At 44.7% G+C, this 11,626-nt stretch overlaps 1 long non-coding RNA gene across 1 annotated transcript; it reads right to left on the reverse strand.

Annotated features, from left to right (window-relative positions):
* Positions 1 to 218: 218 nt before the first annotated feature.
* LOC124159897 lies at positions 219 to 1,893 on the reverse strand. Its single transcript, XR_006865059.1, has 3 exons — positions 1,606 to 1,893; positions 858 to 1,004; positions 219 to 270 (listed from the first exon to the last, which is right to left on the reverse strand). It is a non-coding gene; the product is annotated as an uncharacterized LOC124159897 (long non-coding RNA).
* Positions 1,894 to 11,626: the final 9,733 nt, after the last annotated feature.

Genomic DNA, 11,626 nt, shown 5'->3' on the forward strand with positions numbered 1-11,626 from the left:
TATAACAGGAACTATACAAATTCTTTCATATAAAATTATCATTTAATGTACAATGTATGCATTATTAAATATCACACAAATTGTGCATATTCTGTCATTCGAAAATTTTCAATTAATTTAAAGTTCATTATATACTGAAGTAGTGTACATCATAAGAGTCTTGGCTTCCGGGCATTCCTCCGCATTGAGTTGTCCATTGGTGACGACAGTTTCTCCAGCCATCCTGCTGGCATCTTCAGGTCAGAAGTAGCAATGCATAAAATTGGGAACCTGCGTTCGCAGCAGCAACTAGAATATAGGATCAATGCAAAATGAAATGGCAGAAAATCCCCCTACAAGGAAGGATAAGCACCATAAACGGATTTAGGAGTACAATATCCAAGGTTTATCACAACATGTCGCTAAGAAATGCCTTAAGAAGTTTTAATTGCACATGAAATCTCCAAAATATCATTACAACCATAATATTTTCACACAACACCACATCAGGTCTTGAATAAGTTATATCTAACCATTAACAATAAGCTTCCACTCTTCACAATCACTATTTACATGGCATTTATAAAAGCACACTTAAACACATAGGCTTAATACAAGGAAATCTATAAGTAAAACAATAAGTCCTAGAAAAATGTATATGAAAAATATACACTGACAATAAAGTTTTGAAATTGAAATGATGTACGAAGAAATAATGAAAAACTCCTAGTTTTCCAAAGCCATATTTTTTTAATGACTCTAAATTTTAAGGCATGAATGGCACCGTCCTCTTTGATAATCACTGAAACCATTTAAAAAAACCTAATTAACTGTAAAATTTCAAATCTTACAATTAGTTACTAAGCTCGAATACGTACCACAAGTAATTATTCGGCCAAAGATGTTGAAATTTCAAGTACACAGGAGCAGACAGCAGCATCAGCCCTGGGCCACGACAAAATTTCGGTGTTGATGTATTTTTCAGTTTTAACCAGCCGAAGGAATGTAATCCTATTAATACAAAACTGGAATTAAAAAATTCGGAATGAATCAAGGAAAAGATTCGTCGCAAAAGCGACTCGTCGAGATTTTAATTGCATCTTAAAATTTAGCATTCATACTACTTCGAAATATGATAGTCAATCTTCTCATGAACAACACACAAATGAAGCAATGAAAAGCGAAGTTTCATCCATTAATATGTATCGGGATATGCAGATTCTAGTCAAAAAACGTAATTGCCTTTATTTGTTGTAAATGACCGTAAGATTACTTCATACCGGCATTGACACAAACAAATATTTTTATTGAATACAAAAGTAGCATCATTAAAAAGTTATTGTTACACTTTCAGGTACTTAGTAAACACTACGACAATCATCTCAGCAACCCAGACTAAATATTGTATTTTAATCACAAAATTTCACACATTCCATTGATGAATAGAAAACAAAGAAGCATTAAAACACTCGTCAAGAACCTCGCCGGATTATCTGAACCGGAATACATTTTTTTAAATTACTACTTGTGCATAGTTCAAACCAAATGATTGAAATACGTGGATCAACACCATTTAAAATTTAAGGTAATTGTATTCAAGGAACCATTATGTGTAGAAAAACTTACCTCACGCAAGCGGGAAGACGTTGTCGGGTGCCACTTGTCCCTTCGGCATGTTTGAAGCCATTTCGCTCTTCTCTCAGCATTTTGAGGGAAAATAAAATTTTTAAACACGTCCTTGGTGCTAATGGAGCAATTAGGAGCCGAGCTACAACATATTGTGCCGTATTTATTCTACAATTAACGGAAAATCTTGCCGAGCAACAGCCGGCCACATTAACTTTCACAACGTAAACAACGAGTGCGGAGAAAAAAAAGAGGACTCTGTCTAATAATATGGCGATTGAGCGCAGGAGGCCAGCATCATAGAGGTTACCTCTATGGCCAGCATAGTACGCAAGAACCCTACATAAGGGAGACCGGAGGAAGGATAACCTTTTTGGCATACCTGACGCCAGCGCCACTGTGACGAATACGGCCAACGTCGAACTACTATTCTAAATACACCCTCAACTGTCTTTACTCAATGTAATCCAGCGGTAAAAGGCGATATAAATGAAGTAAAAGCGATCATATAGGTAAACTGTCTATTTATAAATTATTACAGGTAAATAAAGTGCAATTTAATACTAATTATAGCGATAAATTCCAAAAAATGCAAATAGGTGACACAAAAATCGGGCATGTAAACATTTAAATCTGGGCTATTGGAAAGAGGATTACCTTCAGGCATACCTCAGTTTTCATTGTAAACATGAAAATATAAAAATATATCCTTAGAATGCAATATATACTGAGAACTTTTGTTACTGGAGATAAGATAACCTTCAGGCATACCTCAGTTCTCAATATAAACATGAAAATCTATCCCTCGCATGCAAAGTATACGGAGAACTTATGTTGTACGAGAGAGGATAACTTTTAGGCATACCTCAATTCTCAATGTAAACATGAAAATCTATCCTTAAAATGCAAAATATAGTGGGAACGTTTGCTATTGGAGAGAGGATAACCTTCAGGCATACCTCAGTTCAATGTAAAGATGAATATCTATCCTTAGAATGCAAAATATATGGAACCTTTGGCATTGGAGAAAGGATTAGCTTCAGTTCAATGCGTCAGTCTTTCATGTAAATATGATGACCTATCCAATTTTTGCAAAATTTATTGAAATTTCTTTATATTCATGGTAGAGATAACCTTATTGGCAACTGGAAGGAAATCCAGGTGGCAGCACTAAGTTAGGTGTCATGGCCGAATAGGGAGGATCGCCCACTTAAGTACGTTTGTTTGTGTGGAACGATAACCTGCGAATACCCGAGTTTTATGTTCTTATTGAAAGCGTCATTGTTCTTATTGACTATTGCATCTGGAAGGGAATCCAGGTGACAGCACTAAATTAGGTGTCATGGCCGAATATGGAGGATCGGATGCATTAGTACGCTTGTTCGTGTGAAACGTTAGCCGGCCAGCACTATACCGTTTAGCCGAATATCAATGGCATTATGATGAAAAACTTAGAAGGAGAAGTTCATGAGCAACAAAATGTGCGGTGTTTATGATTGCGCCGACCAGTGTGAGACAAAAGCTATCTCTCTACATAGTTTCCGCAACACCCCTAATTTGGGAAAGAAGTGGGAGCACGTCATGAGAATGGGCAAGAGTGAGCTAGCATGCTAGTTTTATTTAAGAAAAAAACAAGAATGGGTCATAGAGAAACATGAAGGCATGACACCTTCATTGTATCATTTAATGCCTACTTAAAAATTGTTCGCGTAAGTATGGATGTGTCAGAGGATGAGATGCAGACGGAACGAAGGTTGAACAAACTTGCAATAACTATCAATGAATTTTCAGATATCCAATAAGCCAGGAAAGTTAAGGTTGGGGAAATGATTCGAATCGCGACAACTGAGAATTATATGAAGATTCCCGGCCGACTACCCACCAATTGCCGGGACTAAGTCTGCTTGAGACAAGTAATTTCTCCCAAAGTCGCACAAACTTTTCCCAGGCGATCCCCCCCACGATCGCCGGGACATCTTCCGCCCGGGGGCCCGTCAAAACCGGGTCGGCCCTTAAAACATCTGTCTCTTTCTCATTCAATAACTAGGCCCTGCTCTTCCGAATACGATGCGGTGCGAAACCCCGACGTTTCTAAGGCCTGCGTGCTTCGTTGGGTTAAAGGATTTCTCGAGTCGCTTTGCCCATATGGCCAAAATTCCGGGGCCGAGGCACGGAGACCCTCGCGCGACCCGTCTCGCCACTTCCCCATCGATCTTCGCTAGCCGGTGAGAGTCGAGTGACTCCACGCAGTCAAAACGCCAATGCAATGGGAATTCCACTCACGACCACACCGACGTCGAATTCCCTTAAGAAGAATAGATTATTGAGGACGGATGGCTTATGTGAGTATATGCCTATCATATTGTTTGATGATTTTAATAATGATATATCTCTTGTAATAGATGGTTGATAAAATCGTCAAACAATGCACACGAAAACGGAAAAAGAAGCGCCAATTTTCTTCTGAAAAGCTTGTATCTCGTGTGACATGCCATTAATAACGCTTGTTTGTATGCTAAAGCCCATTGCAAGAACCAAATACTCCAACAGTGCTTCAACCATGACAAGTTACAGCATTCCACCTCATAGCCCTCAACGAGGGACCTCTTGATGTCTCTATTGAACTCCAAAACGTCAGATGTGGAGAAAATTACTTCATCCATTATTCACAACTGAGATTTACCATATACATCAGTATTCGCTTCACAAAATTGCTGAAAACACATCCGTTTCGCACACCGCTAGGCTGTAGCATTAGTAAACAAACCGGCCGATCCTCCACGTCTCATTTCTGAAATTGGCCACCAGATGTCAGCTACTTTGATTCCTGTTGCCAATAGGCATACCTCAGACCCTCATGTTAATATGAAAACCTATTTCATAATCTTAGCCACAAAATGCATAAGTTTTTTAAATTCTCTTTATATTTTAGGTTGGAATAATCATCCTGGCTTTCCTCGGTCCTTCATTTAAACTTAAAAAGAATTACATACCTATGTATTGAATGCAAAAATATTGAAATGTCTTGATTTTGAGAGGTTGGGAAAACCTTCAGACGAGGACATCTCGACGGGTTTGGAAACCACAGCTTTATCACTTGGGCTACCTTACATCGGCAACGTTTTCGACTCTGGCACCTCTTTGGATTATCCTCCCGGACTACGACCCCTGCGCCTCTAGGACTACGGATTACGGATAACGGACTACCACCAACGCCAGCATTGGCGACATCAACGGGACGCCCCGTGGGATTACTCCCGCCGAAGATTACCTCCATCCTCTTTGGAGGAGAAGGCGCCATGCCGTCCGGCAGCGGACAGGCAGCTGCGGCCGCTACAGCCGCCGAGAGCCATAACAGTCCTTTTCAGGGCCGTCAGACTCAGGATTGGGCAGGAGAAGGCCCTTCAACACCCGGATGGACCTCCGCATCCCAGGGCACCGGTCACCAAGCACCGCAATCCGCTGCGGCGACCGAAGGTCAAAGTGGCCCTCTTAAGGGCCGTCAACAGCAAAACTCCTCAGGGTGGACGCAAGTATCCGACAGGGATCCAAGAAAACGGTCTGCGCCATTCCTGTCCATCCAGGACATGGCGAAGAAGAGAAACCCAGCACCCGTTGAGACCAGGAACTCATTCACTCCTCTGGCATCTGCCATCCCAGACGATGCCATGGACTCGGAGGAGACTCCAGCGGCAGCACCCACGCAGAGTGCACAGCGGGCCACCAAGCGACCACCGTCGCTGATCATCTACGCAGTAACGGACCATGCTGCCCTAGTACGCCTCATTAGAACGACGGTAAAAGACCAAAAATTTACCGTTGTTCATAACACCGATAGCAGCCGCGTGCAACTACGCAACGCAGACGATTACCTGGCGCATAAACAAAGTTGGAGGAACAGCAGGCACAGATGTCAACCTGGGGCGCCACCGGGGACAAGCTGCGCTTCTATGCCATCAGGAAGCTGCCCATTGACTACGATGTAACCCAACTCAGGGAGGATCTCGAGGCCCTGGGAATCGACGTGGTACGGGTCCACCCGGCGCGGCGAGGGGCCTTCTTCATTGCCGTCATCAGGGAGACGCCGGAATGGACCATGAAGGAGATGAAGAAGCTCCGCTGGCTCGGCAATAACGGAGTTCGCGTGGACATGTTCACCCACCGGGATCCACAAATGTGCTACCGATGCAATCGCTTCGGCCATTCATCGGTGCACTGCACGGCGGCTCCGAGATGCTACAAATGCTCTGGGGACCACGAGGGCAAAAACTGCCCTGACGCTGAGAGGAAGAATACCAAGTGCTGTAACTGTGGCGGCAATCACCCGGCGTTCTTCCGAACATGCCCAGAATACCAACGGGCAAGGGAACTGAAGGAGAAGCGGAAGCCGGTCCAGAAGAAACCTGCTCCGAAGCCTACGCCGGAAGCGATACCTACTCTTGGACGCCAGAACGCCTGGGGAGTGGGCTGCCCTGCAGGACCATTCGCCGGACAACGTCCCACCATGCGCCCAGCACTGGGCTTTCCTGGCTTGCCGCCGAGCAGGCCCGTTCACCGAGAGACGGCGGAAGAAATCCGTCAACCACTGCGGCAGAGGAATGCCGCCGCCACGCATCGGCAGGAGCAGATCGCCGACGACCTATCATCCTTGCCTGCAATCCTGCAGGCCCTTACCGCCACAGCCGCCTTGCTTCAAACCCAACTGCAGGCCTTCACTGCTGCCATGAGCCGCTTCCTAACCAGCAATGGCGAGTAGACCAGGACGCCGCAGATCTGTCGTCATCGCCACCTGGAACGTGGGTGGTGGCCTTCGAAAGAAGCTGCCGGAACTCCTCAACTTCTCCAAGACGTCGAGGGCAACGGTCCTCTGCCTACAGGAGACGCACTTGTATACAACCTCAACCATCACTGTACCAGGCTGGACTCTCTACAGGGACGACCGGGACAGCCCAGGAGGAGGAACAGCCGTTGCCGTATCATCCGATACCGTCTCCAAACGATGGTTACTCCCCGATTTGCAGACACTGGAAGCCACTGCAGTGGACGTCGAGACCAGCCTAGGCACCGTCAGAATAGTCTCAGCATACCTGGCACCGGGACGACGCTTCATCGCTGAGGACTTCGAGAACATCTTCGACTCAACGCATCCAGTCATCTTGCTGGGAGACCTCAACGCCAAACACGAGGAATGGCATTCTCGGGTTCGGAACCGGAAGGGAGAGCAGCTCTACTCCTGGACCTCAGGAACGGCGGTGAAAACTGCAGGACCACACGGAGCCACCAGGATGAACTGGAACGGAGCCGAGGATGTGCTCGACATTGCCCTACATAAAAACCTGCAATGCTCCCTGGCACTAACCTCTACGGCGTCCCTGGATAGCGACCACTATCCGGTGCTCGCCTATCTAGGCTGCCAACCCGTCCTCGTGCCACCTAGAGAAGTCCGCAACTGGGGGAAGGCTGATTGGACTCTCTACCGCCAGGAGCTGACCGATCTTCTCCCTACGGAAGAACCGGCACTCAACACCGAAGAGGAAATTGACGCGGTCGCCGTCTCAGTTACAGAAGCCATCAACAAGGCGATCCAAGTTGCTGTACCGACGGTCCAATGGCACCCTTTCAATCACCTGGCACTTCCGGACTTCATCTTACGGAGAATCAAGAGGCGTAACCGCCTACGCCGGAAATTCCAGAAGACGAAGACCCCTTTAGACGGACAGAGATTCCGGCAGGCACGCGCTGAACTCCGGCTTCTCATCGAGGACCACAGGCAGAAGGAGTGGGACCGGAAGGTGTCCCAGCTTGATACGGATGACGGCTCCCTCTGGAGAATGGCTGCCTCTCTGAAGTCGCGAGGAGCGGTGGAGGACTCTCCCATTTCATCCCCTGGAGGCCTCCTAACTACGGAGGATGAGAAGGCGACCTTTGCGGCGGAGTACTTAGAGCAGTCCTTCTCCTCCGAGATCCACCCCTTGGCGCCGGATGGTCCAGAACCCCAACTGGGGGATACTGATGTGGAGTTCCCGGACGAGGAACCACCAACGCTCCTCCCTGAAGACCTACGGGCAGCACTGGGGAAGCTGAAGAAGAGGAAGGCCCCGGGAGACGACGGCATCCCGAACGAAGCACTTCTCCAGATGCCATCATCGCTAGCCTCCATCCTGCTTCTGCTCTTCACGGCCTGCTTCGGAATGGGATATTTTCCGGAGAGATGGAAGTCAGCCAAAGTACTCCTCATCCCGAAGCCGGGGAAGAAACGACTGGACATAGCCAACTACAGGCCGATCTCCCTGCTTACGACCCTGGGGAAACTCATGGAGAGGACGTTGCTGCCCTTCATCCTCAAGCATACAGAGAGCCGTGACATCCTTCCACCGGAGCAGTACGGATTCCGGGATCACCACTCCACCACTCACCAGCTGGTACGGATGGTGGACTTCATAACTTCAGGCTTCAATAGGAGATGCTGCGCGGCGGCTGCCTTTTTCGACGTCCAGAAAGCATTTGACCGAGTTTGGCACGACGGCCTCCTATTGAAGCTGAAGCGCTTTGGATTTCCCTTCTGGCAGCGGAGACTGATCGCTGCGTACCTGAGGAAGAGGACGTTCTCCGTCATCTGGGGTAGAGCCACCTCCATGAAGAAGACCATCCGAGCGGGGGTCCCCCAAGGATCGGTACTCGGACCATTGCTGTTCAACATCTTTACGGCAGATATTCCGCGAGACTTCGGATGGAACGTGATCGTGACACTGTTCGCAGATGACGCAGCAGTGGTGGCGCGTTCCTGGAAATCCCATATGGCGGCCTCCTATCTCCAACGGACTGTGGACCAACTCCTACCGTGGTACGCAACATGGCGTATAACCATCAACGCCAAGAAGACAAACGCCGTCTTCTTCTCCGCCACGCCTAAGACGCCGATTCCGGGGGAGATTCTAGTCGACACGGAGGAAGCACCTTGGAAGACGGAGGCGCTGTATCTTGGAGTGACGCTGGACCGAGGCCTCTCCTTCCGCCAACACGCCCTGAACATCTCGCGAAAAGCACGGACGCGGAGATTCCTGCTTTCGCCGTTGCTGCGGTCGAGATTCCTCTCCTTGGAGCAGAAGTTGAGGATTTATAAAATGGCCATCCGGCCAATACTGTCGTATGCTGCCCCTGCGTGGAGCAGCCGCATACCCACAACACGGAGCCAACCCATCAGAGTGGCAGAGAACACCACGCTCAGGACCATCCTCGCTCTTGGATGGAATTACCACCGAGTACTGCTCTACGCCCTGACGGACATGGAGCCGATTGAGGACTACCTCAAGCAGACCTCCAAGACCTTCTTCCAGAAGGCGAAGAGCTCCAGCATCGAAGCCATCAAGACGATAGCGGACACCAAACCAACCACATACGATCGGCACAAGAGACCGTGCTCTTCTACTGGAGAGGAGGAAGACCTACCGCAGAAGAAGAGACAGAGGTGAAGGACCCTCACTAATTTCATCGACGGGAGAAACTCTCCGAAGACACATCGGCTGAGAAACTATAACGTTGGACAGCCCAGTAGGACCAGGCAATGAGAACTGCCTGGCCAGCACACACATCGTTTCAAAACCTTCAGGCATATCAGTCTGTCATGTAACTATGAAATAATAATTGTCATTATTATCTATTTTAGAATGAAAATAATTTAGTTTAAAGTGAAATGATTCAGTTAAAACTGTTATTATTGAAGGCTTGGGTGATAACCTACCAGGCATACCTCATTCCTTTATGAAAATGTAAAAGCTTTTTTCAAATTCCTCATTCTAGAATTCAATATATTACTAACACTCTTAATACTGGAGGCAGGGATAACCTTCAGTTATACAAGAGTACTTTATGTAAAAAAGGATAACCTACTTATAGTACTATATAATCTTAGAATGGAAAATTTAATCACATTATGGTTAATTGAGGCTAAGATGAACCACTAAGCAAAACCACAGCTCAGGAGTAGCAAACCACTTTAGTCTCCGAAGACACATCGGCTGAGAAACTATAACGTTGGACAGCCCAGTAGGACCAGGCAATGAGAACTGCCTGGCCAGCACACACATCGTTTCAAAACCTTCAGGCATATCAGTCTGTCATGTAACTATGAAATAATAATTGTCATTATTATCTATTTTAGAATGAAAATAATTTAGTTTAAAGTGAAATGATTCATTTAGTGGTTTGCTACTCCTGAGCCCTTGATAAAAACATTCAAACCTATATGATATCCTAATTCTTATTAATTCAGAGGTAAAATATACACCCTTTATAGGTAGGCGTATGCCAAATTTACCATCTCTTCCTCCATTAATATTATAGGTTCATTATTATTTCTATCATCCGATATTATATTACTATATGTATATCTTTTATGGTTCATTTGTTCCCTCCCTTAGGACAAGTATCCTTCAGAGATTAATATATAGGTATACACCTTTTATGTGTATGTATAGTATGCCTAATAAGTTCTCTTTTGAAAATAACTTTTATGGTGGATAATATCACTCCCTTAGTGCCTACAAGTATGCCATACAGAAATTGATATATGTACACCCATTATGTAGATGCATGCCTAAAAAGTTATCTCATACTACTACAACCTGTAATGGTCAATTCGTTCACTCCATTAATACAAGTATGCTTCAGAGATTAATATATGCAACCATTATTTGGATGTATACCTAAAAAGTTATTTCCTCCTCCAAAAATATTTTATGTTTGATTTTTCACACCCATAATATTAAGCTTGCTACAGAGAGTAATATATGACCTGTTATATGTGTATGTATTCCTAGAAAGCTATCTCTCCAAATAATATATGCATTTATGGTTGAATAGTTCATTCCCTTATTTAAAGTGTGCTACATATATAAATAAGTACACCTATTAGGTACCTAGATGTACATTAGAGTTATATCCTATAAACCATAAAATTTTATGGTTAATATTTTCACACCATAGGCGCAGGAGAAGGATAACAGAGGTGTGAATGGAAGGATTTCAATGACTCCTATATCAAGAGTTTTCAATAAATTTTCATTTTAAGGTTTTGTACGTGAAATAGTTTTTCATGTTTACATGAAGGAGTGAGGTATGCCTGGAAAGTTATCCCTAATTCCAATATCATGAGCAGTCAATTATTTTTGCATTATCAGGAGAAGTATTCATGATTAAATTATTGAATGAGGTATGCCTAAAGATTACAATGTAAGGATATATACCTATATATGGTGATAAATCACTATAACCTGAGGATATATCCCTTCCTCTTAAAGTTTTAAAGTTAATTTTTTGAAACAGAAATTTCATATTTAGGTCATATTATTGATGCTGCAGGAATTAGGAAGGATCCTTGCAAAGTGAAAGGCCACCAGCCCTACTGATGTATCTGAGGTTAGACCTTTCGTTGGTACCTGCAGTCACTATGGGAAAATCGTTCCTAATATGTCGAAAGTTTTAGGTCCATTGTATAAATTGTTGTGAAAAGGAGTAAAATATGAATGGAATGATGATTGTGAGAGAGCTTTCATTCAAGTTAAAAGAATTATGTCATCAGATGTGATATTAGTGCATTATAATCCTGATTTACCAGTAAAATTGATTTGCGATGCCAGCAGTAAGGGAATTGCTGGGGTGTTGGTGCATATTTTTGAGAATGGTGAGGAAAAACCTATAAGCTTTGTGTCAAGAGTTCTATCGCCTGCTGAAATGAATTACTCTGTAATTCACAAAGAAGCCTTAGCAATTTATTGGTCAATAAAAAAATTTTCTCATTACTTGTTGGGAAGAAAATTCATTTTGGAGACAGATCACATGCCTATGTTAGCAATATTTGGTGAACATAAAGGTATTCCACAAATGGGAGGTAATGGGTTGCAGAGGTGGGCGTTGTTTCTGTCTGGATATGACGATACAATAAAATACGTTAAAGGCAGCAGTAATCTGGCAGATGCATTATCTCGACTACCAGTTGATGAAAATGACATAATAAAGGATA

Source organism: Ischnura elegans, chromosome 5 (assembly GCF_921293095.1).
Source record: "Ischnura elegans chromosome 5, ioIscEleg1.1, whole genome shotgun sequence".
Lineage (NCBI taxonomy): Eukaryota > Metazoa > Arthropoda > Insecta > Odonata > Coenagrionidae > Ischnura > Ischnura elegans.